This window comes from Diplotaxodon limnothrissa, linkage group LG5 (assembly GCF_057381915.1).
Source record: "Diplotaxodon limnothrissa isolate DT_005_m linkage group LG5, D_limnothrissa_male_GT1.1, whole genome shotgun sequence".
Lineage (NCBI taxonomy): Eukaryota > Metazoa > Chordata > Actinopteri > Cichliformes > Cichlidae > Diplotaxodon > Diplotaxodon limnothrissa.
Window position 1 is genome coordinate 209221 of NC_140600.1, and position 26895 is coordinate 236115.

Consider the following 26895-nt stretch of genomic DNA (forward strand, 5'->3'; position numbering starts at 1 on the left):
ATATACTGTTAGCCTGTTTTGCTGGCGTTAGTGAAGCTGTTTTCAACTGGATGTAACATTGTTGAACTCTGATGATTAATGAATAAACTCTCGATGTGACGATGTGAGCATGTAATTGTAACCCTGTGTTCATTTAGTCGTTTGATACCGTTTAATATCCAGCACATCTATTGGGTGTTTTATAACATGCCCTGGAATCATTTTAAGTTTTACAATGCCGGTGATTTACGACTCTTTCGCGACAGTCAACTGTGGCGTAAACTCTGGCGGGTCTCAGAGCTAGCTTATGTGAGCAAGCAGTGACATCTATACATGCAGTAGCCTTAAAATACTGATTATTTATTCTCCTGCTAGGTAAGAATTTGTGTTTTATACGTTTATTGTCACATTGTGCGCCATGTTATTGTTTCGGTGAAATGAATTTCTACAATGGCGGACTTAGACAAAATAGTGTTACTGTTAATTTGACTCTCTGCAGTGTTTAAATGCTTACATATACACACACAGTTACTGTCCCTCCACACGTAGGACTCAGTTCTGCTTCTATGCCCCATCTTTGTTTACTCTTTCCCACCCAACAAGTGCATAAATAAGATGTTAAAAACGTCATCATCATATCAAACATGATCGATTTGGGGGGAGTTTGTTTGGCACATGCTGACTGCATCCTAATTATAACCAGAAGAGGAGGCGAGAGCAGAGAACGAGAGTGCAGCAGTTTGGTGAAAGGAACAGGTGAAGAAGAGGTGAGCATCCAAGAGACGAGCAAGAGGACGGTTTCAAAGCAGACATTATGGCACAATAAAAGCTGTAAGAGCAGAGATTCATTCATATCTTTACTATTTTTCTTTAGCTTTTACTCCCGCTGCTTACAATAAATCTGAGATAAAGAACAAACAAGAACAACTCACATGGCATTGATTGTTTAGTTCAGTGTCACTCTGTGATTGTTTGACATTTCATATAAATGTGACTCTAAAATATAGTCAATAATATTAAAAAGCTGCTGTTACTGAGTGAAACTTGAAGGATTATGATAAACTTCAGTTCTTACTGAATCTGTAACATTGCTTTTTTTAAAATTGTTAAATGACTTTTGTGTCACTGTGCACAGTGAAAAGCTCACCTGATGTAGTGGTGAGGCCATGTTCACCACTAGATGGAGACAACCTGGCACAGGTATTTTCTATACACTAAATTTCACACTGAAAAGCCTTGGTGGGAATTGTTGTTTCATAGAAAGTAAAGGAAAACATGTCTTGAGGTCTTTTTCCAGTGTTTTCAAAATTGTGTTTTTCACATACACATCAAAACTTCACACAGACAAACACACACACAAAACAACAAAATATGTCAAATTAGGGAGGGCAGAGAGCGCAGCCTTTACATTGTGTTATTGTAGAGTGACAGGAACTGCCTATGAGCTTCTAATCAAGCAGAAGTGTTGACGGAAAATCTATCAAAGGAAATACATTGATGAAAATCAAAGAAGAGAAATATTTATATGATGTTCCATTTTCCTGAGAGCTGATTGGCTTTGATGACCCCTTCAAGTACTACATGCTACTTTGTCCTGCTAGTTAAGCCTGCTGTCTGTTCTCAGGCCTCCTCCTGTTTCACTGCCATATATCCACCACCAGAGGGCTCCACTGACCTGCCTGCCGACATCAGAGCACACCCCTGTGTCATGTGACCTGGCAGGAGTAGCAAAGCTGGACTCAGACCTGGCCCAGGCAAGTTCAAAGGCAGCTGTGGTAGAGAGAGTATATGGGCTCAAATTGTGCTCATAAATATTTTGTACTTGTAAATCAATTTGTGTGTGTATGGGATCAGAACGATGCCACCTTGAAATGAAACCGAAAAAAATATTGAAACTGAAATAAATGTACAGCGCGGCTGCGGTCACGGACAAACTTGCATGTGTCTGTTCGGGAATGGCAGATGCTGAGAGGTCCAGCGTTTACATTACCGGCTATTTCAAAGTGACAGCCTGAGGTGTTCTTCAGTAAATTGGACTACCAGACAGGAGGACCTGAGGCCCCACCGTATTATTTTCGGTAAGTTAAATGTGTGTGTAAGCTAATCCGTAACTTAGGTCCTTAGGTGAGCACTCGGCTGTCGGGGAAACTTGTTTTGTAAAGTTCGTTTAGCTAACCCGTGCAGGTGAATGAATTTACCCTGACTAAAGAAATCAAGAGAAACGCACCGGGCTGCTCAGTGACTAACCACGGTTACTGTGCTTTTATTATGAGTATTATACTGTAAGAGCAACAGGCTGGACTCTGCTTCTGCTCCTGTGCAGAGCTGATTATTAATAAGAAGCTCGGTATACAGACAAGGATAACACAGTACCCGGGCTAGAAAGACAACTCCAGTTTGAGGCGCATGTCCTCCTGACATTTGGTGTTTGTGTTAACGATCCAATGGAAAAGCTTTGATGGGAGTGAGCTGTTCACTTGCACTATAGCACACAAAACGCTGCGCTGAGCACTGAGTGTTGCATCCGTGTACACACTGCATTGCTTCATATTTCACTCGTAAAGTAGGAAATGGGTGGAGCAGTTTATTAAAAGGGTAAACGTACATGGGTTTGATTGTAAGGCCCAAACAGAGCTGGCACAGGTCTAACAAGCATGAAGGGACAAACTGAGTGTGACATAAGGAAATGCTTACATGTGTAAATATCTTGATTACTGGTGAAGGACTACGTCACATGTAATCAAACATGACTCATTACTTATAAAAACCCTTTAACTAAAAGTGTATCAGAAACTCTCCTCTACTGTTTACTCTGTTTATCACCCAACAGTGACCTCGACCCTCTTCAAGCTCCTCACTGGTCAGTTCGAGTCAGGACGGCTGAAAATCCTCAGTGTTTACTGGGTAAGTTAAACTGATCAGTGGGACACTCAGGAACGGAGACCATGATGCTTTGGGGCTGACCACAGAGGTTTTACTAGTCAGTACAGATTTCAAACACACCGCTACATACTACATTAAGGTCAGTGCATTAAGTGCACTGACCTTAATGTTGTATTTTTCTGGTTGCTAATACACTTGGATCCATTACAAACATACACATTGTTGTGTGATGTGTGAAGACTTTTTATGGCTTTGTTTTTTGTCCGAACAGCACAGAGGAAACTATTTCTAAGCCAAGAGGCTAAAATTCATGCACCAAATGATACGCAGCAGATAAGATGGATGTAATCAAGCTACCGATAGAAAGAACATAATCAAGGACAAATAAAGTGTCTTTTTTTCCTCATTGTTCTCTGTGTGGGCCTCCTACTTCCTCCGTGTGGTAGTTTGACTCGTACTGATGTGGCTCCTCTGCTTCTTTTCACAAACAGTTTTTCCTTCCTGGTCACTGTTGAGCCCGTCACACTCAGCAGCTCGAGCTCGAGCTAAGACAGCCTTGAATCTTAAAACTACAGCCGTAATTGCATTTATGTCTTAGAGTGCTGGCCACAGATATTGATCCCATCTGACAGCAGCTCAGTAAAGCACAAGAGCGTCGTCTTAAACAGGATATCAGGCAGCGTTCTTATTTTTATTGTCTACTTCTGGTCACATCCTGCTTTTGCCACTGAGCGATCAGCATCCTGTGTTTTATCATGAAGTGATGACTACGTGAGCTCCACTTGTTTAATTCTTCTAACATCTATAAAACAACAGAGTTTCTAAATGACAGACTTACTTATTTGTGTTTGTGTCTCAGTATCTGTTTCCAGATGCTGCTGTGGAGAAGTCTGACTTTAAGAATAACACTCAGCTGTCCAACTCCAGTGGGACATCGGAGCAAGAGAAAACCTCTGATTATGTATGTTTGCCTCTTCACCACTCGCACACTCAAGGTTACACTCAGGTCAGGTCCAATATAAGTTTCAGAGTGAAGACAGGCTCAGTGCTGTCAGTACTTTGTCAGGATTTTTATTAGAATGTATTAAATTTGGTGTCCTGCTGTTTGATTTCATGCTGGTCTTTTCCCTCGTTGTAGAACCTTTTCCACCAGCTGAAGTCAGCCCCCAGTGACAGTCTGACCTACCGTCTGGCTCTGTGTGTGTGTCTGGTCAACTATTACTACGGTGGGCTGCGGGCTGTTGGACACCTCTGGCAGGAGTTTGTCCTTGAGTTGCGTTAGCGGTGGGAAAATAACCATCTTATTTGTGGGTGGGTACCTCACAGGCTCGTGCTGCTTTGATTTTAAAGATGTCACACATATTAACATTTTCATTTTATAGCAGGTAAAATAAGTATTGAACACGTCAGCAGTTCTCTAAGCAAATATATTTCTAAAGGTGCTTTGATGTGAAATTATCACCAGATGTCGGTAACACAGGGACATTAAACACACAGACATTTATTTATTACTTTATACAAATGTTGGTGATGACAGTTCATGGCAGCTTCTGTATGGAGAAACCAGTCCCATCATTGCTCATGACTTTGACCCACTCACCACACAAACAGTCTATAAATCCCGAATGCTCCTTGGATCCTTCCCACAGATTCAGCTCAGGTGATTGGCTGGGCCGTTCCAGCAGCTTTACTTGATTCCTCTGAAACCAACAGTTTCCATTGGCTGTGTTTGTGATCATGGTCTTGCTGAAACATCCATCCTTGTTTCATCTTCATCATCCTGGTAGATGGCAGCAGATTTTAATCAACAATGTCTCCATTCATCCTTCCTGGAGTTAGATTTAATGGCTCAGTCCCTTTTGCAGCTTGTTATAAAGTTTTTATGCATAACTTTTCTAAGCAATCACACATTTTTTTGGGAACATCAAAATCATAATGCTCCCACCTCCAGACTTCAGTGTTGCTGTGGTGTTTTTGGGATGCAGCCACCCAAACACGGTGTGTTTACAGCATTCAGAGAGTTTTGCTCTTAACAAAGGCAGTCGCACTTTTCTCCTCTCCCTTATCTTCCCTGCTTAGCCTCTTGTGTCCTTGTTTACTCTCGTGTTTTTTGTATTACTTTTCCCTGGAACACTCTCTCACAGTCTGTTCTCTAAAACCTAAAAGAGGAATTATGGATTTGATCAACTGGTCCCTGAATGCAATTGACACCCCTTTCTCAACGAGAAGTCTGGGCTCGGGTGAGCCTGAGTGCTGAAGAGATCTACCTGTTCGGAACCATGGTAACAGGGTTCTGGCTGATCGGAGCTGGCTTGGCCCTGACTTATCGAAGAATTAAGAAAGCGGAACCGGCTGTTCAAACCCCCACAAGGCTGCCCGCTGGGATTCAAACGATGGGGAGAGGCGTGAGTTTCTCAAAATGAGCTCATTGAGTGCAGCATGGATAAGATCTTGGAGAAGCTTACGGCTGCTGTGAATACTCAGAATAAGACTTCTGAGTGCAAATTGGATCACATCTTGGAGAAGCTCACTGCGGTCGTTGTTAACTTGTTATTTTCTGTTATACTGCGAGAGTACTGTTGCCCGCGAAGGGTTGTTGTTGGTGTGGAGAAAAATGGCGTAACAAATAAAGCGCTTGGAGTGAGACTACGACGTCGTGTCTTTGAGTTCTCAGAATCGGCTCTCTGAGCACAAGAATGACAACATCACGGAGCGCAAGTTTGATAACATCATGGAGAAGCTCACGGCTCTCCAACGGGAGATTGAGAGACCAGTGTCGGAGTGTTAGAACAGCTTTGAAATTCATATGAGCTGTTCGCACTAAAGTAAAAACCTCCATCACTTATGCGGATACCCCTTCGGCCCCAGCCGTGGGCTCAAGGCTGGAGCCGAACAACAACTCCCTGATAACGACTGTGTTTAGACTGTTCTTCCCACTCCATGCAAGGCCACCTGGGTTGGCTGGAAGACTGTTTACTTAGCCTGGCAGGGAGGAGGACACTGTCTCAGCTGAACTCTGGACACGCACACGCTTACACAGACATATATACACATGCAGATGTACACTCCTCCCCCCTCCAAACGCCTTCGACGCTTATTCCCCTCCGATGCTGACGGTGGATCAAGGAGACCAGCGCACGCAGGCCCGGATGTACTGTCTACACTGGCTGTCTCTCACCCTTTACCCATCCCTGTTGCTTGTCATGTGTTTCTTTCGTGTATTAAGAGTTTTTTCATGTGCAGAGGTGTTTTTTTTCTGTTCTCAAACTGATCTCCCTGTTGGAGCGCAGTCTGGGGGGAGTTATTTTTTTTCTCCTTATCTTTCCTCATGTGGTGCATTTTCCATTGTTATGCCTCTCTGACCTGTCTTCCCCATGTGATGTTTGTGTCATGTATGTATGGTCAGAAGGGTAAGATGGCGCTGGCAAAGGTCAGCAGCCTTAACCCAATTTCCATTGGGGTCAGCCTTCAGGATCAATAAAGTTTTATTGAATTGAATTAAGTGACCAAACTATATTAAAGTTAAAGCGTATTGTTGTACCTATGCATTACACTGGAGCAGAGCTTGCATACATTCTTACCTGCTTACACTCATCATTCATTCGTCAAACTGAATAAAATAGCAATAAAATAGGGTGGCTGCAGCTCAGGCGGTAGAGCGGGTCGTCTACTGATCGGAAGGTTGGTGGTTCAATTCCTGGCTTCCCCCAGGCTGCATGCCAAATATCCTTGGGCAAGATACTAACCCCAAATTGCTCTCCGATGCGTTCATCGGAGTGTGCGCGTGTGTGTGTGTGTGTGTGAGAGAGAGAATGTTACTTAGAAAGCACCTAGAAAAATGTGCTTGTGTGAATGGGTGAATGCACAAGTTGTGTAAAGTGCTTTTAGTGCTCAGAAGAGTAGAAAAGCGCTATATAAGAACCAGTCCATTTACCATTTAACCAGAGGAGTATTGCACTGGTTGGATGGCAGCAGCCATGGAGGGAGGGTGTAATTGTCCCGTGTTATGCTGGTGTTTTGTATTAGATGTAAGCTTACATTTGGCAGCATTAGTGAACATTATACTGAATGTTACACAGGAGTGTCTCAGGTAGGAGGGAGGCTCACTCGGTCCATTCACTGAGCTTAGTGTTCAGTGATCGATGGTCCAGGGGAAAAGCTGTTTTCTTAGCCTGGCTGTCCTGTTTCTTGAACAGGTGCTGTCCAGGATGAGATGAGATTTGATTGGCTCTCCTGAGACAGCGAGTGCTGACCATGTCCTCCAGGGAAGGAAAGGGACAGGCACTATTCTTCTGTGCTGTCTTAATGACCCACTGAGCAGTTAGCATACCAAGCTGTTAGCAGTAGGTGGGGACACACTATGGTGCTGTGGTAAAAAAGCCACCAAGACTTTCTTCTCCAGATGGTTCCTCCTCCTCCTCAGCATCCTGAGGTGGAGTCTTTGACTTTGGACCATGAGAGGTCCTCAGCTATGTGAGTCCCCAGGAACGAGGACACTCGCTGAACACAGTCTGCTTGATGTGGAGAGGAACGTGTTTCCCTCTGCTGAGGTCACATCTCCTTAGTTTTGATGGCGCTGAGCAGACGCTTGTGTTCATTGCAGCAGCCTGTCAGGTTTTTAACCTCCTGCCTGTTCGCCGTCTTCTCCGCTGATGATTGTCGCATCATCAGCAAATGTAACGATGGTGTTAGAGGGGCAGGTAGGTGTGAACTCATGAGTGTACAGGAGAGCAGGCAAAGACGCCTGTGGATACTTTATGAATGCAGATGATAATATTCTGCCAGCGTTTCACAGACTTGTTCAGCAAACTTTAAACACACTTCACGCTTCTCTTTTTTTCTGTGGCTCTTGCGCACATATTGTTTTCTTTGAAACAGTCGTACCTGCTGATTCCAGGCCTTTCTGTGGCTCTTCATAACTGGGCCTTGACTCTTCTGATAATTCTTTTCACTGGTCTGTGTGAAATCTTGTGGGAAGCACCTGGTCGTGGCCCATTTATGGTGAAATAATATTCTTTCCACTTTACCAAAAGTGCGCTGGAACCTTCAGTAGTTCTACTGTGACCACTGCCACCAGCATGTTTTGCAAAAGTCTTGAGAGAGCTCGTTGTTTTTACCCGTCATGAGACGTTTCTTGTGTGAAACCTGAATAATGAGACCATCAGTTGGGACTGAACCAGCTGATATTTGATTTGATATTAATTGGCGAGGTCTGTGACGAGTTACATGACTCTTTGGTGGCAGGACTCCTGGGCTGGAGGTGCGAGTCCCACTGAGTCTGTGGATGTTGTTGGACTGTCCTGGTTTCCCACCTCGGGATAAGCAGACTACAGTAGCGGTTTCCCTTTCTAAGAAGTGGGACTAGGGGCTGAGCTTGAACTTGGGAATGATACTCCAAAGCCTCCCTGGAAGTCTGTGACTGGGTCAGTTCGTTAGTTGAACCTGAGGTTGAGGATATATTTTCAGCCCTGGAGCTCCTCTGTCAGATGGTGACGGCATACAAAGTATCTGGTACCACTGTCCTCTGTGTGCTGCTGCTGTTGGTCCATCAGCTGTGGAGAGAGTGAAGAATAACTGATAATGAAAAGTTGTTGTTCTCGTTGAACTCTGTTATTGCTGCTTTATTCGTGGCCAACACTCAGCAGATATTGGCACCAGCCGATTTCAGTCGGGATCTCAAAGGACTTCGTGGAAGAGCAGAACCTATTTGCAGACATTTGTGGGACCTCGTTAGACTGTTGACTTGGACACAGACAGAAGACAGAAACACATTTTGAGACCAGAGGAGATGGATCTGTCAGAGTGGGGGCCCCCAGGCTGTGGAGTGCTTTGCCTCCATCATTATGTTGCTTTGATTGCATTTATTTTTATAAACAGCAGCTTGAGACTCATTTATTTAGCCTGGCTTTGAACTAGATTTGTGCTGTTTCATATTATTGTGAAGCACTCTGTGGTTCTTATCCTGTGCCATATAAATAAAGTCAAATGCTGGATGTCTGTACTTTGTCCAGCTGAGCCGACACTTTAGAATCGGGCTTTGGTCTTGTTGTCAGTCATGTTGGATCTCCGTCCGTCTCTAATAACAGACAAATGACCAAAATGTAAAAATCCAAGTACATAATACCAGGCACAAAAGCCCCTGCAGTGTTTGTGCCGTGCTCTAACTAAAACTTTGCTTGAAATTGTTTAAGCAGTATTTGTTTCTCTGTTAACACACTGGTGTTCACTCATATCCATCTCTGTGCTTCCTAATCTGCAGGCTGGCAGGTGGAGCTCCTGATCTTCGCTGTTGTCTTTTGCATCAGAAGTTCCAGGTAGCCACACAGTGCAAGGACTAATCGAACGATTTAAAAGACAAAAAACAACATCATGCACATTTGTAGACTTGCAACTTTAATTCCAGTGGTTTATCAAAAGTGTTGTGTTAACTTTGATAATTGGAACGATGTTTAGGTGATAAAGAGAAAAATGAATTCTGAGAGCTGATGCTCAGTGTGATACAGCATCTTCAAACTCCCAAACACCTGTTTATGTCGTGTTGTCTGTTGAACACAAGTAGCAGTGTTATGTTTCCATGTGTGAAAAGAGTTTTTGTTCCTGGACAGATGCTGAATTGTTGTATCGAAAGGAAGAAGGCCAGAGATGAATCTCACAAGGTACCCGAGGGGAAAGAAAAGGAACACAGGGTCTCAGGTGCCTGCCAGAAGAGCCGCCAAGGACCAGAGTGTGCAACCAGTGCTTCCAGTTCAACAAGAGAGATGTCTCAAGGAAAATCCTGGGACTCGTGGAGTGACAGCGAGGAGGAATTCTTTGAGTGCCTGAGTGACCAGGGCGAGACTGAGGCGACACAAGCTGAGGGCAGAGCTGAGGGCAGGCTGCACCCCTACAACAACATGACTCTGCTCAACTCTGCAGAGCCTCTCTATGTTCACAGGTCAGAGTCACTGCCTCACTGTGCAAACACATCATATGCTGTTATTTATTCCAAATACAGCATGTTGAAAATAATAGTCGGGGTCACACGGGGTGGAGCCTATCCCATACCATAGGGCGAGAGGCGGGGTTCACCCTGGACAGGTCGCCAGTCGCAGGGCGAACACAGAGAGACAGACAAACATTTAACCCAGGGGTGGGCAACTCCAGGCCTCGAGGGCCGGCGTCCTGCAGATCTCACCCTGTGTCAACACACCTGAATCAGATGGTTAGTTCAGCCTCTGGAGAACTTCCACGATAAGGATAAGCTTTATTTGTTGGTTGCCTGCAACTGAGATGACCTAATCGACCATACATACCATGTACAAACTTAACATTGGGGATACAGGTCAGGCTAACTAGCAACAAAGGATAGCCCTAACCCAAGACACTTTGAGGAGGTAATTTAGCCATTTAAATCAGCTGTGTTGGATCAAGGACGCATCTAAAACCTGCAGGACACCGGCCCTCGAGGCCTGGAGTTGGACACCTCTGATTTATGCTCTCATTCACACCTGTGGGCAGTTTAGAGTCAGAGTTAACCCAACCCCACTCGCTCCATGTTCAAAGACGTGCAGTTAATAATTAGAACTAAAAGAAAGCGGTTGTAACAGTACAGAGGCGACCTTTGTGTGACAAAACCATGAAAGCAGATCTCATATAAGTGGTTCACAGAAATGTCATTAAGCTCAGCTGAAGCTGACTGAGTCTGATATCTGTGCATCATGTTTCATTTTCAGGAACCGTCTTCTCTGTGCAGTTAATGAATGGGATATTAATGAATTAATAAAAAATGTCATGTAGGCTTTTACAAGTAAACTAGTGTGGAATAAGAGGACTGTTGATCAGCCTACGCTGTGGAAAGCTGTGACTCTGTCACTGACACGTGTGGCATGATGGATGCAGTCATGCTGGGAGAAGCTACGTGAGTGCAGAAACCTCTGATCACCAGACGATCACGTGGTCGTCAGTTTTCAAACAGCTCATTGCAGTTTTATAAATCATCTTCAGAGGTTATTTGAACCTTGTCTTTGCAGAGACCTGCAGACCTGAGGCAGTAATGCAGTGATAATGACCAGCACACAGTGTAAGTCATGCTGCAGCTGCCCTGAATCTACAGTGTTGGTTATTCCCACCATGTCTCTGTTTCTGATCCAGTGTGGACGAGCTCTTTATTCAGTCTGAACTGGTTTTAATACTAAAATACAATTGATTTGTTATTCATAGATTTTCAGATTTACTCTTACACAAAAAAGTAAAACATTTTTGTTGCCAGATCACACGTATTTACTTCCAGTCCTGAACAGAAGGAAATCGTTTTGATGCCTAAATGACATTTTATGTTCAGTGACAGCCTGGTGTGCTTGGGTCCATGAATGCAGTGGTGTCGTGAGTGGGCCCTGCTCGAGTCGTCAGTGCCAGTATGAGGTGTCAGTGAATATATTTACACATTACTTCATTTAAAGTACGAGTTTGTGTCTCTGTCCACAGGCAGCCAACCCCGGCTGTGTCCTGGAGGATTTTGTGCGCTGGTATTCACCTTGGGATTACGTAGAAGAGGAAGTGGTTGATGAGAAGGTCAACACAATGGTGATGGGGACACTCAGTCCCAGGATGAAGATCCCAGGCAACATGTGGGTGGAAGCTTGGGAGACTGCCAGGGTCACACCTGCACGACGCCAAAAAAGACTTTTTGATGACACCAAGGAGGCCGAGAAGGTCTGAAGCAGGTCGTTCGTTTTGCCACATGCGTGTTTTAAGCCAAACGTGTTTACTAAGTGGATCACAAAGTGTTTTCATGAATGTTTCTGCTGATTTTCAGGATCCGCTTGTGCCATGGGACCGTTTTGGCTCATGTATGTTGGAGAAGTCAGTTTAACACAGATCTGTGCTCACAGACATGTTGAAGCATTTTCACATGTTGATGAAAAAGGATCTGATGCTGTCACACACGATGTTTAACTGACACACAGCAGCTCTCTGTGGTGTGATGGTGTTAAATGAAGAACAACTTTAAACCAGCTTCTATTAATGATCCGGTCGGCTTTATGGGAAAGGGACAAACAGTAACTGGGGTTGTTTCCTCACCCAAAGAGGGTCCTGGATTTGGACCCGGGCAGGTCCCTGCCAAGCGTTTGCATGTTCTTCCTGCACATATGAAAGCAGAGCTCGGAGCTCCAGTTTGCACCGTCACTGAAAATGTTGCCTGTCTTTTAAAGACATTGTTTATCCAAAAAGAGAAAGTTAAAAATAATGCTCACTGATAGTCTTATGACAGATTTAAAGATCTGGGTATGACTGGTCCCTCTGTGAATAACCATCATAGAGAAAGGTCACCGTTTATCTGGAGTCTTCTTCAGAGGCAGCCTGTTGGCTGTGCAAAAATATTCTGTTGATCTGAAAGAGCAAAAGGAAAACAGAAGCCAGGCAAACTAAACTTTTTGGGGGTTTGTCTTTAGGTTCTGCACTACATGGCGATGCAGAAACCTGCAGACCTGGCCCGTCACCTCCTGCCCTGTATACTTCATGCAACTATTCTGAAGGAAGAAGGTAAGTCCTCACCGTTTGGTTGAAAAACACGTTTATATGAAATAAAATCAGGGAAAATAACTCTAAGCCCACAGCAGGTAAATTACAGTAAGACCGAAATACAAAAAACTAAAGATATTAAAATAAGTACTAAGAAAATGAAATGCAACCCGAGATGTTAATGGAGAAAAAAAAAACAGAAGCTGCATGAATAAAAAAGTAGAAATCTTGGACGCTGCCAGCATAATGCACAGCCTTTTGACGGGGCTCGCACACAAACACAAAGCAGAGGATGAAGCATCACCAAATATGTTTCCAAGCCAAAGAAGATAAGATGAAGCATACCTGCGCAGCGGTGGGTGATGAGGAGAGGCCGCAGCGTGTCTGTCTTAAAGTGCAAGTTTGTGACAGTTTAAAGCTTAACAAGCTAAGACGCCAAACATCCAGAGCACAAAGACAAGTCAGAGGGCTTTTTCAGACACACACTTCTAAACCGTCGTGCTCAACAGTGTCTCTGCTAAAACTGCGTCTGTGCTCTGCTCCTGTAAAGTTGCCTATCGAGTGCTTAATGATAAGGTGCATGGTAGCTGCTTTCCTCTGCAGGTGGACAAAGGAATGACTTCTCTGCAGACAGGCTCCTGGCAGAGCCACTGCAGAGGAACTCTTTACAATCACTGACTGTGAAACGTGAGGACTGTGTGGGGATGTGCAGACGGGGGCGCGACGGCTGGGAAACGAGGAGGGCTGCAAGTGGATGCACTGTATGATACACGCTGGCGTCTACACAGCTCAGTCCTGAGCTGAGTGATGTAATGACTGATTGCATCGACACAGTCATTACATCAAAATACAACCCCTTTTTTTCGGCACTGAAGCGAAACAGGCTCCGCCCACACAGCCGTTCTGTATCACAGCTGTGATGCAAAAAGATTTGGGCACCACTGGTATAGAGTGAATGGAACCCAGAACCTGGAAGTGTCCAGTGATGTGAGGGTAAAGGACGTCTCACTGTGTACTTTGGTGCACAGATGAGTTTGTGGTCGGTTCAGTGAATGCAGCCCATGAGCTGCAGAAAAAGCCCAAATCCTGAGCCCCCCAAGATTTGGGCTCAAGATGTGTTCTGCACTGCAGGCCCTTGGACTCCATCAGGGTTTGGGCCAGTTTTGAGCTCTTATAAGTATCAGAGATGGACACGTGATGTTTTCAGGGCTGCGTAGGCATGATGGGTAGAACATGACCCTGGTGTTAAAATGCAGGTAAATGTGATTTAGTTTGTTTACTCTAACTAGCTACCCAACCCTCACTGTGAAAGGAGCCTGGAAAGTTTCCCCAACATGAATTTCTTTCAGTCAAGTTTTCTCCAGTAATGATCAGAAATCAGATAAAACCCACTCTTTATTTTATTCTACACACAATAAATTGATAATTATTCCAGGATACAGAAAAGTCTAGATTTCGTCTTCAGACTGTCACATCTGGAGCAGGGCATAATTTGAATTGGTTTTTAGAAGAAGCTAAAGATCTTTCAGTCGTGTTGCTGTTGTTCCCTGACACCTGCAGTGCAACCATTAATTTAGCTAATGAGAGTTCACGTATAATTATAACAGGTCTTAGTTTCTGGATCGTCTCTAAGTTGACGGTATACTGCTAAGACCAGTTCTGAGTCTAGAGACAGCCAATGAGAGACACTAGTAAGGACATCACTGAGGAGAGTTTTCTAGTACTTTGGAGAAACCTCAATCAGCTAACGTCCTGCTGTGATACTCAGACCTTTTCTCTAATTAAACCAGAAAGCTAGTTTTCATTTATTCTATAATATCCCAGAATGTTTCAGCAGGTCAGAAATGCTTTGGTGCATATCCAGGTTGTATGCAAATTAATTCTGATTAAGTCTGGACTACAAAATACAAAACATAGCAACAATAATGTCCTCGTTTCACTTCTTTAAAAAATGTATTTTGATCTTATGACACTTACTAAAAGCTTTACTTCCAGAGGTTGACAGAGACGCTCCGTGCTGATAACACGTGAATGTGTGAAGGTTTGGATCATATCTATCTAATAGACTCCAGTTTGTGCATGTAAATGGAGAGTCCTCTTCACACACTGAGGGTAATTATGGAGTTCCACAGGGTTCAGTGCTAGGACCAATTCTGTTTACATTATACATGCTTCCCTTAGGCAGCATCATTAGAAGACATAGCATACATTTACACTGCTATGCTGATGACACCCAGCTCTATCTGTCCATGAAGCCAGATAACACACACCAATGAGTTAAACTGCAGTAATGTCTTAAAGACATAAAGACCTGGATGGCCGCTAACTTTCTGCTTCTTAATTCAGATCAAACTGAGGTTATTGTACTCGGTTATTGCAGATGGCCCCGCCCCTCCCTGAGCCTGGCTCTGCTGAAGGCTTCTTCCTGTTTAAAGGGAGTTTTTCCTTGTGCCAAAGCACATGTGGGTATATTCCTGGACAAAAGGCTTAGTTTCTATTTGCAGATGTGTTCTGTGATCCTCTGAAATAGCTGGATTAATTAACTCCAATAATAATCCATCAAGACTTTGTGGATATGTTTTAATCTCTGTAAAGATTATTATAAAATGTTGTGAAGGTTTTGTTTATTTCAAAAGGATCTGTATTAGTAAGATAATAGTTTGCAGGTTTACTCAATTTTAGGCTTTTTCTCATGTTAACAGTAATTGAGGTTACAAACGTGGCAGGTCTTTCTTTTAATCACAGCTTTCTGTCACTCTGGAAACACTGTCATTTCTTCTCTTTCAGAGTCTGCTGAAGATATTCCATCAGTGCAAAAAACCATTCAGCAAGCTACAGTTCAAGCGAGCAAGCTCCTGCAGTCCCCCAACCAGGACTACAAGAAGTTAGAGGTCAGTGAAAACTCGACCGGACTTTCCACAAATAATTCAGTTTAAAAGAAAGTATCATTAGATTCACCCAAAAAAGTTTTGTTTTTAAATACATTATTGATTGATTGTTAACTGTGTTTTTGTTGTAGTTGAGTATGTGCTGTACATGAGGTGTACGTAGACTGGACAGTGTGCACCATGGCTGAGAACTTGGCTGATAATTATTATGGCCATTGATGGCTGAACCATGAAAACAGGGGTGTGGTGCAGTGGGATTGTAGTGGGAGCTGGAGTAACAAACTCCAGTGCTTCCTCAGTGATGGCTAACTTTTTTCTAAACCTAGGTAATTCCTTCGGCTGTTCCCACCTGGGCTCAAAGCTTTTATACTCTGCTGATATCGGATGTGTTTATCAGTGATCGAAAACAGAGACTGAGATTGTTATTATTGAGTTTGATCACACGTTAGGTGCATTAAACATATGCTTTAATACTGTCCTAAAGTCTGAGAACAATCATCACTTCTTCACATATAAAAATGTTCTTCTCACTAGCACTCAGTATCCATACAGCCCCTTTTCTTTGAATAACACTGTACAGCTGCACAGCTAAACCCCACCATGTTAGTTCGGCTTGACTGGACAGTCTTGTTGTGTAAAAGCATTCTTGGCTTTCTCAAAGTACATTTAAGTATGCCATGTATCCACTGTGACTCCAAACACGCCTTTTACACCCCGAGACTCAGCCTATAACGTTCCACGTAGGAAAAACCACGTATGTGTATAAATGTGACAGTCTTGGGGTCTCATGCTGTCAGGATTGAGCAGACAGTTGTTCTTGTCCTGTGTGCAGGATTTCATTAACCAGCTGCTGAGCATGGAGACAGTCATCACTCAAGCTCGCTCGCTCAAGGCCAAGTTCTCCGTTCCTGAGGACGACAGCGGAGAGGCTGCTGATGAACTGAAGAAGTGAGTCGCAGAGTTTGAGCTGCGCTCACTGACAGCTTTGTTTGTGCTGTTGGTAACATGTAACCGTCTTCACTGTCACTATAGATAGTTAGTCAGTAACAGGTTGTCACGATGAATCTGTTTCACAAAGACGGCGTCTGAAGGATCACAGTCAGTTCACACGTTTCTTTCTCGCTCATGTTGGTGGTCTTATTTTATAGTTTTGGTGTCTTCAGGTTTTACATGTTCTTATTTAAGTGTTTTGTTTTGTGGGAATATTGTAACATTTTCCACATTGTGTGTTGTCTTTAGGTTTGTGAGCTCCCTGCTGGAGGAACCAGAGGTGGTAGTGACAGGAGCAGGCCAGGGCCTGGCTGGCAGTATAATCCACGGACTCTTCATCAGTGCTCAGAGGGTAACTCTCACTCTGCCTCCGTGTCCTTCCCACGTCTTGCTGTCAGTTTCATGTATACAGTCATGTATTTGTCATCTATAGAGACATCTTTAGAGGTACACACACACACCAGTCAACCACTTATTCAATATCAGCATCAAGAATAGGTCGGTGTCCCGGTCCTAGAACAAGACATGAAGTCAGCGCTGTTTTATTTTGTTGTGGGCAGTCTGAGGTACACCTGTGCACTACTCATGATGTCAGATCAGCATCCTGATGTGGCACACCTGTGAGGTGGGATGGATTATCTCAATATAGCAGATGTGCCCACTACCACACATTTGGACTGATTTGTGACCACTGTTTGGGAGGGATGGTTATATTGTGTATCTGGAATGAATTTTAGGTCTCTACGTCCATCCCATGGGGAATGGGAGCAGTAACAAAGGTGTTGCGTTTATATTTTTGTTGAGTGTATATACTTCATGTAGATGAAACTGGAAGGACGTGGTCAGCACTGATGTAAAGACGCGGTGTTTTCTGTCAGTGTCAGGAGAGTCTGCTCTATTGTAACGTTGTTTCTTCCTGAAACACACAATTGCTGCTGCTGTGCTGTGAAGCACGTTCAGAGCTATAAGAACCAGTCTGTTTAACTATCAATGAAAAATGAAGAATTATCAGTTTGACTGTGTGACAATTCTGCAGGAACAAAGTTGTGCAGCTCTCTCCACAGTGGAGCAGATCTCCTTCCTGTCTTTGACGCTTCTTTTTCTCTTTCTGCAGTAACAACTATTAATGTGCATTTGTATATGTTTACAGTGTTAGCAGAAACAAAGCTTTGGTGGCCGTGACTCCAGAGATGGAGCCGAGTATCTAATCGAATCATCGGTTTGTTCTTTAAGCCTTAAAAGTGTCCATGTGCTCCACACTGGATCCCAGATTGACTCTGATGCATCAACTGGAACATGAATCCAAAATCCTGCTCCTCACATACAAGGTCTTAAATAATCAGGCCCCATCTTATCTTAATGACCTTGTAGTACCATATCACCCTATTAGAGCACTTCGCTCTCGCTCTGCAGGCCTACTTGTTGTTCCTAGAGTATTTAAAAGTACAATGGGAGGCAGAGCCTTCAGTTTTCAGGCCCCTCTTCTGTGGAACCAGCTTCCAGTTTGGATTCAGGTGACAGACAAAACTTTCCTCTTTGATAAAGCACATAGTTAGGGTTGGATCAGCAACCTTAATTAGTCTGCAATAGACCCTGTGCACGAGAAAATGCTAACTTCCTGTTTTAAGATCGGATGCAGGGTTGTACATTTCCGGTAGCTTTACTTTGCGGTCAATTGCTGCTGCAAAGATGGACTCCAAAATCATGTCCAAAATATGAAAACAGAAAGATGGCGTTAAGTTACAAAGAGCAGAAGGTGGGAACACTCACCACTGCTGTGTCATAAAAAAAATCAAATGATCAGTTTTGAGGTTTGAAGCGTGCAGATCGATTGGTGGTTTACATCACTCAACACAAGCAGAACTGCATTACAGAATCAGAAGCACATCTCTGTATTGATTGATTGATTGGTAATTTATTTCAACATGTGAACAATATACAAGTACATTTAGAAAAGAAATAAGAGAGAAAAAAATACTATACAAATTACATACAAAAAAAACCATTCTGATTAATTTACATGTATAGTGACAGTTCTTATGATTTAAACAGGCAGATGTTCAGCATTCAAACTACAGGTGAACAATAGTCAAAGGTTTCCCTGCTAGTCAAGTACACACCTACACAGCATGTCAACAAACCGTGGTAAGGGTCTCTATGCATGAGTATTTACGAAGGGTATGTTGTGACGTACCTTCAAAATTACCGCGGTCCCTCGCTATAACGCGGCCTCGCTGTTTCGTACATTTTTTTTGTGCAAGTTTGCATGCTTTTTTTTTTTTTGCGCACAGCGCTTTGTGTTCTGCGTCCTGATTGGCTGCAGACTATTGTTGATCTCCTCCGTGCCGTCTCTCCTGTACAGTACAGAATCGCTGATTCATTGATTCATTAATGATTCATTGATGTTGAATTATCTCTCAGCTGCTCTGTTCTCATGTGCTGGACCTGAAAACACGGTTTGATCTTTGGTTTCTGTAATACTGGACTTATTTGTCTACGAAGGTTTGAACTTTGAGAGCTTAAACAAGAGAGAAACGTGTGAAAATGTTCATGCCTGTCTGAGTGTATAAAGTGTGTAGTGAGGGGTTTTACCTTAAAACATCTATAATAATTGTAAAAAATAAAGTTGGCTACTTCAGATTTCACCAATCGCATTTTATTTTTAGAACGTAACTCCCGCGATAAACGAGGGAGCGCTGTATACAAATACTGAGAAGTATAAAATTTGAATCCTGTCTCTCTCTGAGGCGCGGGGGGAAAAAATATCGACAAGTCGATCAACATCATCTACAGATACATTCGACATCTCGAGAAATGTAAATCGCCACTTGATTCGTCCATTTGGTTGAAAAACCCGACCGTGAACAAGGAGCGAATATCACACCGGAAACTAAGCGCTATGCCCTGGAAGTAGCATATGCTAAGGCGCACAGGTCTAAGTTATAGGTCTAAGTTCCCCATAATGCACTGGGTGTTTCTTCTTCACTCAACATGTGTTAGTAGACCTCTCTGCATTCAGTCCGTCTGCCCCTCATCTATCGATGGATGTTTGTTAGAGGCTTTGGTTCCCACTGTCGCTCACAGACGGTCACCTAATGTTGCCTGTGTTACTGCAGGGTCTTTGCCTTATAACATAGAAGCAGCTTGAGGTAACTGTTGTTGTGATGCTGTGTGTGTGTAATAAAGCTCCCTTACTGACAGTGGGTCACCACAGCTTGTAGCTCCATGTATTTGATGTGGCACGTTTGCCCTCGCTGACACAACCTTAAAGGGATTTGTGTGTATGAATAAAGTTTATTGTTCATACAGTTCATTGCCGTATGTCTGTGAAAGGCTGAATGAGGGTTGTAGCTCCCTCAGCAGCTGTGGAGCGATGGCTCGTGGTCACCTGATTCAGCCCTGGAGATGTGGTTGGTTAGACACGCTGCTTTAGTTTACACAACAACAACAACAATCTTTATTTATAGAGCACATTTAAAAGCCTTGGGCATACCAAAGTGCTTTACATAAAACAATAAAAGGTTCAAACATTGATAACGGATAAATAAAAATAAGGAGTTATGTTCATAGATAAAAGCTACCAATAAGAATGACTACAGCACATGGGTAATAGCAAGATAAAAGCTGTACCACCATAATAAAAAACACCAATAGAAAGATAGGAGGGAATTAATACAAGAGGTCAATGGGTCACAGCAACCAAACAAACAAACCAGCAATTAAAAGGTGGAGAAGGCAAGTTTAAAAAGATATGTTTTAAGCTGTGATTTAAAAGAATGAATAGAATCAGATGCCCGGATGCCAATCGGGAGATTGTTCCAAAGCACAGGTGCAACAAGAGCAAACGATCGATCACCTCTAGTCTTAAGTCGAGATCTGGGCTGAGCCAGCAGTAACTGTGACGATGACCTTAAAGCCCTGGCAGGAGCATAAGGGTTTAAAAGGTCCTTAAGGTAGCTGGGTGCAGTGTTGTTAGTAATTTTAAAAGTAAACAACAAAATTTTAAATTGAATACGATATTTGACAGGCAACCAGTGCAGATCGGCAAGGACAGGAGTAATGTGGGCAAACTTGCTGGTTTTAGTTAGAATGCGAGCTGCAGCATTCTGAACTGTCTGTAATCTCTGTAAAAGGGAAGAGTGGAGACCACAATAAAGTGAATTACACTTTATTGTGAATTACACTACACTACAAACCACACTCACCTGTTTACACTCCTTTTGTGTTACAACCACCTTGTTACACTCAAACACCAGATGATGCATCTGAGCCAACTAAGGATTCACTGAGACTGAAGAAGCTCGAGATCATAAGAATTTGAGGCTCAGCTGATACAGTATCATAGGAGAATCCAACCATTGTATGTCAAGAGACTATAGGCAGTGAAAGCTCCATCTGGAGGAGGAACGACGTGGTTCAGAGCGTTGCCTCCTGCAGCTGGTGACATGTTCAGATTTCAGCTCTGTCGGTTAGAAAGTCTGTTTTTGTTTTTCATCTGTGTGTTGCTCTTTCATCCTTTTCTTCTTCCTGTTTCTTGCATCAGGCTGGCTGACTTCACCACTGATGAGGTAACCATGAGCAGTAAGCCTCGTGTCGCTCACAGTTACATTTAACATAGTGCGATAAACACACTCAGTCATTATAAGGTGCATCCTCTCTAAAGGTTCACATAACAGACAAACAGGATAATAAAAATGATCTGGTTCTTTGCAGCGTCCTGAGATGAACAACACACGACATTATTACACGTCTCAGTATTTGTTACACTGAACACAAATATAAACACAACACTTTTGTTTCCATGAGCTGAACCGGATCCTGACTGGTTTTGCGACATGTGTGTCATTGTGCTACACATGTACGGCATATTTCAGAGTGGCCTTTTATTGTGGGCAGTCTCAGACACACCTGTGCAATATTCATGCTGTCTAATCAGCACCTTGACATGCCACACCTGTGAGGTGGGATGGATTATCTCAGCTAATGAGAAGTTCTCACTAACACACATTTAGACAGATTTGTGAACAGTGTTTGCGAGCAATGTTCCCTGTAATGTTTCATGTGTCTGAGCGAACACACAAACTCCCTGAGCGTCCCTTGGACCACTGTGAGTAACAGCAGACGTGTGCACTGTGGTCACGCCAGCATCCAAGTTACATGTTTATTAAAATAATCAAATTACAGCATTTACATTTATGTTAGACTACTTTTAATTAACTGCTTTAGCCCACTTACAATGAAAATTAAAACAATCTTCTTCATGACCTGTGCAGCATGTTAACACTAATGGAAGTAAGAATAACTTGAACTTCAATTTTGAAAACACAACTTTCTTTAAATAAAGCTCTGACTTGTATTATGAGTCTGTGGTCTGAGAGAGAGTCTGTAACTCTGTCTGCAAAATACAGTAAATAATGACCAATGTTGGGCAATTAATTATATAGTTACTTCTTCAAAAAAGTAACTGAGTTTTGCAAACAGAGTTTTTTGCAGCTGTTTACCTAAAAATGCAGCCAAGGTGTTTTTTAAATAAACATTTCAAACTATTTACAGAACAATCAGCTGTTTTGCATCAAATCTGATGCCACACAAATTATTTGTGCCGCTCCAAAAAATAATTTCTGTCCACTATGAGATGAAGGAGAACAACAGCCTGATACCTGCAGGCCTGACAACAGGAGATGTATCACTGCTGTAACACCTGTAACACTCAGCAGTCGCCTCATTGTTCTGACACACACAACAAAACTATTGACTACACTACACACTAACTACACAAGATTTGTGCTAAACTTGGCAATCGCATCTCAAACACCGCCGTCACTCCTAAAACTTCCCCCTTCCTAAACAACTAAATGTCATGTTGCCATATCATTTTTTGATTGGTCGACATGGTGCATTTTTCCACCAATAGGAAAGGCTGGTGGGGGTTTGTTTTGGTGTTGTTTTGGCTCACAGGCTTTCGAGCGTTTTCCTTATAAAACGGCGTTTTTACCGTTTCTTCCCGCAGTAAATATAAACAACGACAGTATTCAGGAAGAAAAACAAACATTGCAGATATTTTTATCATAACTCTGGTTTTACGCGGCCGATCAACACAATTTAAAAACTGGTATAAAGTCCACACTTTGTCCGTCAGTTGTTCCGTCTGTCCTGCTCACGTCTCCAATGGTTGTACACGCCACATCAGCCGCTTTGCTAAAACACCGGTGTCGCACATAAGGACGCTGTCATAGCCTGTCAGCCACGTTGATCAGCTGCGTATATACGAATGTGAATCGCGTGATTGGCTGGACTACGGGATAAGGTGGCCTCGTTCTGATCCCATACGGGAGCAGCCAGTCACTGACTAACACTGCAGAACAGAATTGTTAAAGTTTTCATTTTAATTTCAATTCAGGTGATTTTTTTTTTTTTTTTTTTGTGCGCAACGCAGATTTTCTGTGCAGAGCCCGTGCCAGCAGTGCACAATTGTGCCAGCAGTGCGCAATTGTGCACGCGCGCAGCTTAGAGGGAACATTGCTTGCGAGTGTCGGGTCTTTTGTGTTTGTAGAAAATGTTTCATATCTTTGAGTTCAGCTCATGGAAAACAGGAGCAAAAACAAAAGTGTTGCGTTTATATTTTTGTTCAGTGTAAATGATAAAACATCAGGTTTGACCCAGAATACAGTTTGATCCACATGATGGCGCTGTGAAAAGTGCGCGCTGTACTGGTGGCACCAGTGTCCCCAGCCCACAGACCAGTGCTGCCACTAATCGTCATTAGCAGCATCTAAATGCTGTTTAAAGGTGGACTTCATCTGTCACACAGGAGCAGTTTGGCTTCGCTTTGCTTAAATAATGACCTGGTGTATTTCTGTATACACACCTGCTAAGGATCAGGTGACTTTTATAATAAAAGGTTAATACGTAAAACCTTAAAAATAAAAAGGGCTGTTTTTAGCAGTATTTAGGCTGCAGTCTGTGTATTATGTCCATGATATTCTACATTACAGTAAAAACAGTAATTATATAAAGAACAGATGGATCAGGATCCTGTCTGTTCTTTACTATGATCTCAGCTGATAATGAGGCTTGAAAGAGACATGTTTGAACTTTTGCATTGATCAGACAAATAAGCCTGCATGTTTGCATGAGCTTTACCTTTAACTGTAAAACATGAAGCCTTTATTATTAAAAAAACAAAACCCTTTTGGTGTCATACAGGTAAGAAAGCAGTGAAGCGTTTTTCTCTCTAACAGATGTTTCATCTGTTTTCTCTGCCGTTGCTCTGATGGGACCTGCAGGGTGTTTTTGGTGACGTGGAGGTTTGCACATGTTTCACTTGCTGCCTGTGGTTCATGTTCTAGTCCCACTGTGAAGCACATAGACGTGTCCTGACTTCCTGTCTGTCCCACACTCTGTTGTCTCTGTTTGTTGCTGCCAACAGTACAAGTCATCTTTGCAGATTTTACTGAATTAACAAAAACATGTTTACTGAAAGACTTATTCAGTAAACATTAGGGCTGGGCCATATTATACCGTTCACGGTAATACTGGTATAATGTTAGGCAATGATAGGAAAATGAAATATCGCGATAGAATATGAGTAAAACGCGCATGCGCAGTGCCTTTGTTTTCATACGCACATGGCCGATTGTTGAGTGAAACAGATGAACCAGAATTGGTTTGTAAAAATGGTGCAACTTCCGTGATGTGGAACTGGTTTGGTGTTTGTCCGTCAGATACACAACAAAGCACATTTTTTTTGCAGAACATGCAAGCGGCCGTCGTTACTGTCGTATTTGTCGGACTAAGATGCTCTTAAATCTGGGAGTAATCTGGGTCCTAAACTCCATATGGTTCAGGTCAAACAAACACTGCAGCATCACTTAGAGTTAAAAACTGTCTAAATTCTTTCATCTTTAATAAAACGATCAGCATTGCTGCTTTACCAGGTGTAACTATGAAGTTTAACTTCCAGGCATCCATGAAAACAAAAGTTATTACATTTAACGGAGTTAGAAGTTAGCAGGAAGCTAGCGGAAGTTAGCTCGCTAGTTTCGCTAGTTACCTAAGCATGATATAGCATGTTCTGACTGAGAGATTTCTGAAAAAATTCAAACGTACAGCTCTGCTACCACTTCCAACATAAATGAAGACAGGAAACTAAACAGCAGTGACGTTTGTAGGGTTACTGAAGTTGGGCTAGCTGGTATATAATGATGTGCTACGTGATCGCTAGCGACACAGCTATGTTAGCATAACATAAAGAGTGAAGCTGGAGGATGAACGCTAACACTTTTCCACTTATAAAAGTTAACGTGAAGGTTCCTGATGGTTAGAGACAAATACAATCGCATGGCAGGATGCTGTAAACGGACCAAACTTCAGTCAGGAGAACAACTGAGATAATCCATCCACAATACGAGGTTAGTCATTAATATACTGCAACAACATGGGAATAGAGCAGCTGCCAGAGAATTCAACATTAATGAATCAATGGTACAGAAGTGGAGGAAGAATGAGTTTAATAAAGTTTGATTTATCTGACTGCTTTGTTTCGCTTAATGTGCGTTATAATCCCGTGCACCGAAAACTACGTACTGCACACTGCAGTTTAATGTTGCAAAGCAGCTCTTTTTAACTTCAGTGGATATTATACATGGTTATGCTCAGGATATGTCAGCCCATTTCTACTGGAAATGCCTTTTGGTTAAACTTTCAGCAAGGAATTTGCATTTGCACTGTTACATTTTTATAAAGCTTTAATGTACATAAAAACCAGCTTCTTGTTTAAGTGAAAATAAATGGAAGGTTGTCTTTTTGCGCTAGTAATGTTGTGGAGTTGTATTTTGTCTCGCATCAATTATATCGTCAGTTATATCGTTATCGCAAATTTTCAAATATATATCGTGATAAATATTTTTGGCCATATCGCCCTGCTCTAGTAAACATGTTTGTTACACTGAGACTGAAAAAGAGATCCCTGTTTACGCTCATAGAAAACGAGCCTCTGTTTTACTTTATTGAAATCATTTCTAATCACAGACAGGATCAGCAGCGTGCAGCTGCAGTGAGGTGTTAGTAGAGGAGCTGTGTTTGTGAGCTGTAGTCTGGATCAGGTCTCTGTGGGAGACTCGGTTACAGTACTTCTGAATATCCACGTGTCCACCTCACACAGCACATTTCTTCAGAATCGGTTGCTGTTTGCTAACATTTGACCTTTGCCCTTTTAGGCTGCCCTTCTGGCGCCCGTCGATAAGGACTTGGGATCTGACAAGAAGCAAACTGGGGGAAGCAGCAGAGTACCAGACTTCCCTCCTCCAGCAGGCCGGGAGATCTTGTTGCGCACCTGTGTGCCGCGACCAGCAGCGTACTCCAAGGCGCTGCCTCAGCGGCTCTTCTGTGTCCTGATGAGGGAGGAGTTTAGGTTGACCGGAGCCTTTTCCACAGACACGTCCTTCTTTTAAGTCCTGTGAACAATTCACACCTGGGATAAAGATAAGTGAAGGACACAGGATGGAGACTTTCACATGTATGAACGTGGCCATGGAGTAAGATCATAGAAATACATTTCTTCATTTGTTTGCTTTATTTGTAAGAACGGTGCAATATTTCAGCATCTACGGCTCGCCCAAGCTTAAAAGCAGGAAGCAGTATATTACTGGCATTGATTAAGAAGCATTTATGGCTTTGTCTGGAAATATGTGAAACTACATCCTTCTCTGTATTCATAAATCTGCAGCTTCCTGCAGCTGTGATAAAACAGTTTCACACTAAAACCTTCATTTTACCTTCAAAGCTTCTCTTGATGCCTTTTTAAGGAAATTAAATTTGTCGTTAGGATGGAGTTCCCCATCCTGCACTCACCACACGCTAACACAACCTTCTCAACTCTGATATTTAGTAGATTATATTTCAGTTGCAGGGATTGGTCCTGATGGTAAACATGAGAGCCGGTGAGGACTTCATGGGTCGTTTCAGCTGAGCTCCATCCTCCAGCATGTCCTGCTGCTGGATTAACACACAGCTGTTTGTTTGCATCCAACCAGAACCAGACCGTGCAGATCTTATTCCTGTTCATAAGCTGATTGTTCAAACATGAAGCTCTTTGACGTTGTATAAAAACTGAAACGACACTTTACAGCTGACTGTGATGTTTTAAATGGAGCTGGTTCCTCGAGGCGCGTCCGACAGCATGAGGGGAAAATTGGTTTTGTAATATTTTCTTTGTTTTGTTAAGGGTGTATCCATCCCATGATACAGACACATACAGTTTAAACGAAGCACTGAAACTTGCACATATTTATTATAGATGCACTGAAGCTAATCGAGATATTTGCTGTCAATCTGTGGCTGCGATTAAACACTTTACTGGAAACTTTATTAACTAGTAACTTCATCAGTCATGACAGAAGCTAATATTTCTGTGCTAACATCGTTTAAACAGTAACAGCTTTCCTCCAATATAAGCTAACATTTACACCGTAACTTTAAGCTAGCACCATAAAGACGGTAAAACACGTAATAATATCTACAAATGCATCTTAAAGCTGTTATATTAGCACTCGGTGTATTACTAAGATAACCACATTAACATTACTGACACTCGCTGACTTTTAATAGTCATTCTATAAATGCTGTCCGTTTAAATGGTCTTACCTGTACCCAC

At 42.7% G+C, this 26895-nt stretch overlaps 1 pseudogene; it reads left to right on the forward strand.

Annotated features, from left to right (window-relative positions):
* The first annotated feature begins 1883 nt into the window (after positions 1–1883).
* On the forward strand, positions 1884–25927 carry LOC146631389 (rab3 GTPase-activating protein catalytic subunit-like; annotated as a pseudogene).
* The last annotated feature ends 968 nt before the right edge of the window (positions 25928–26895 follow it).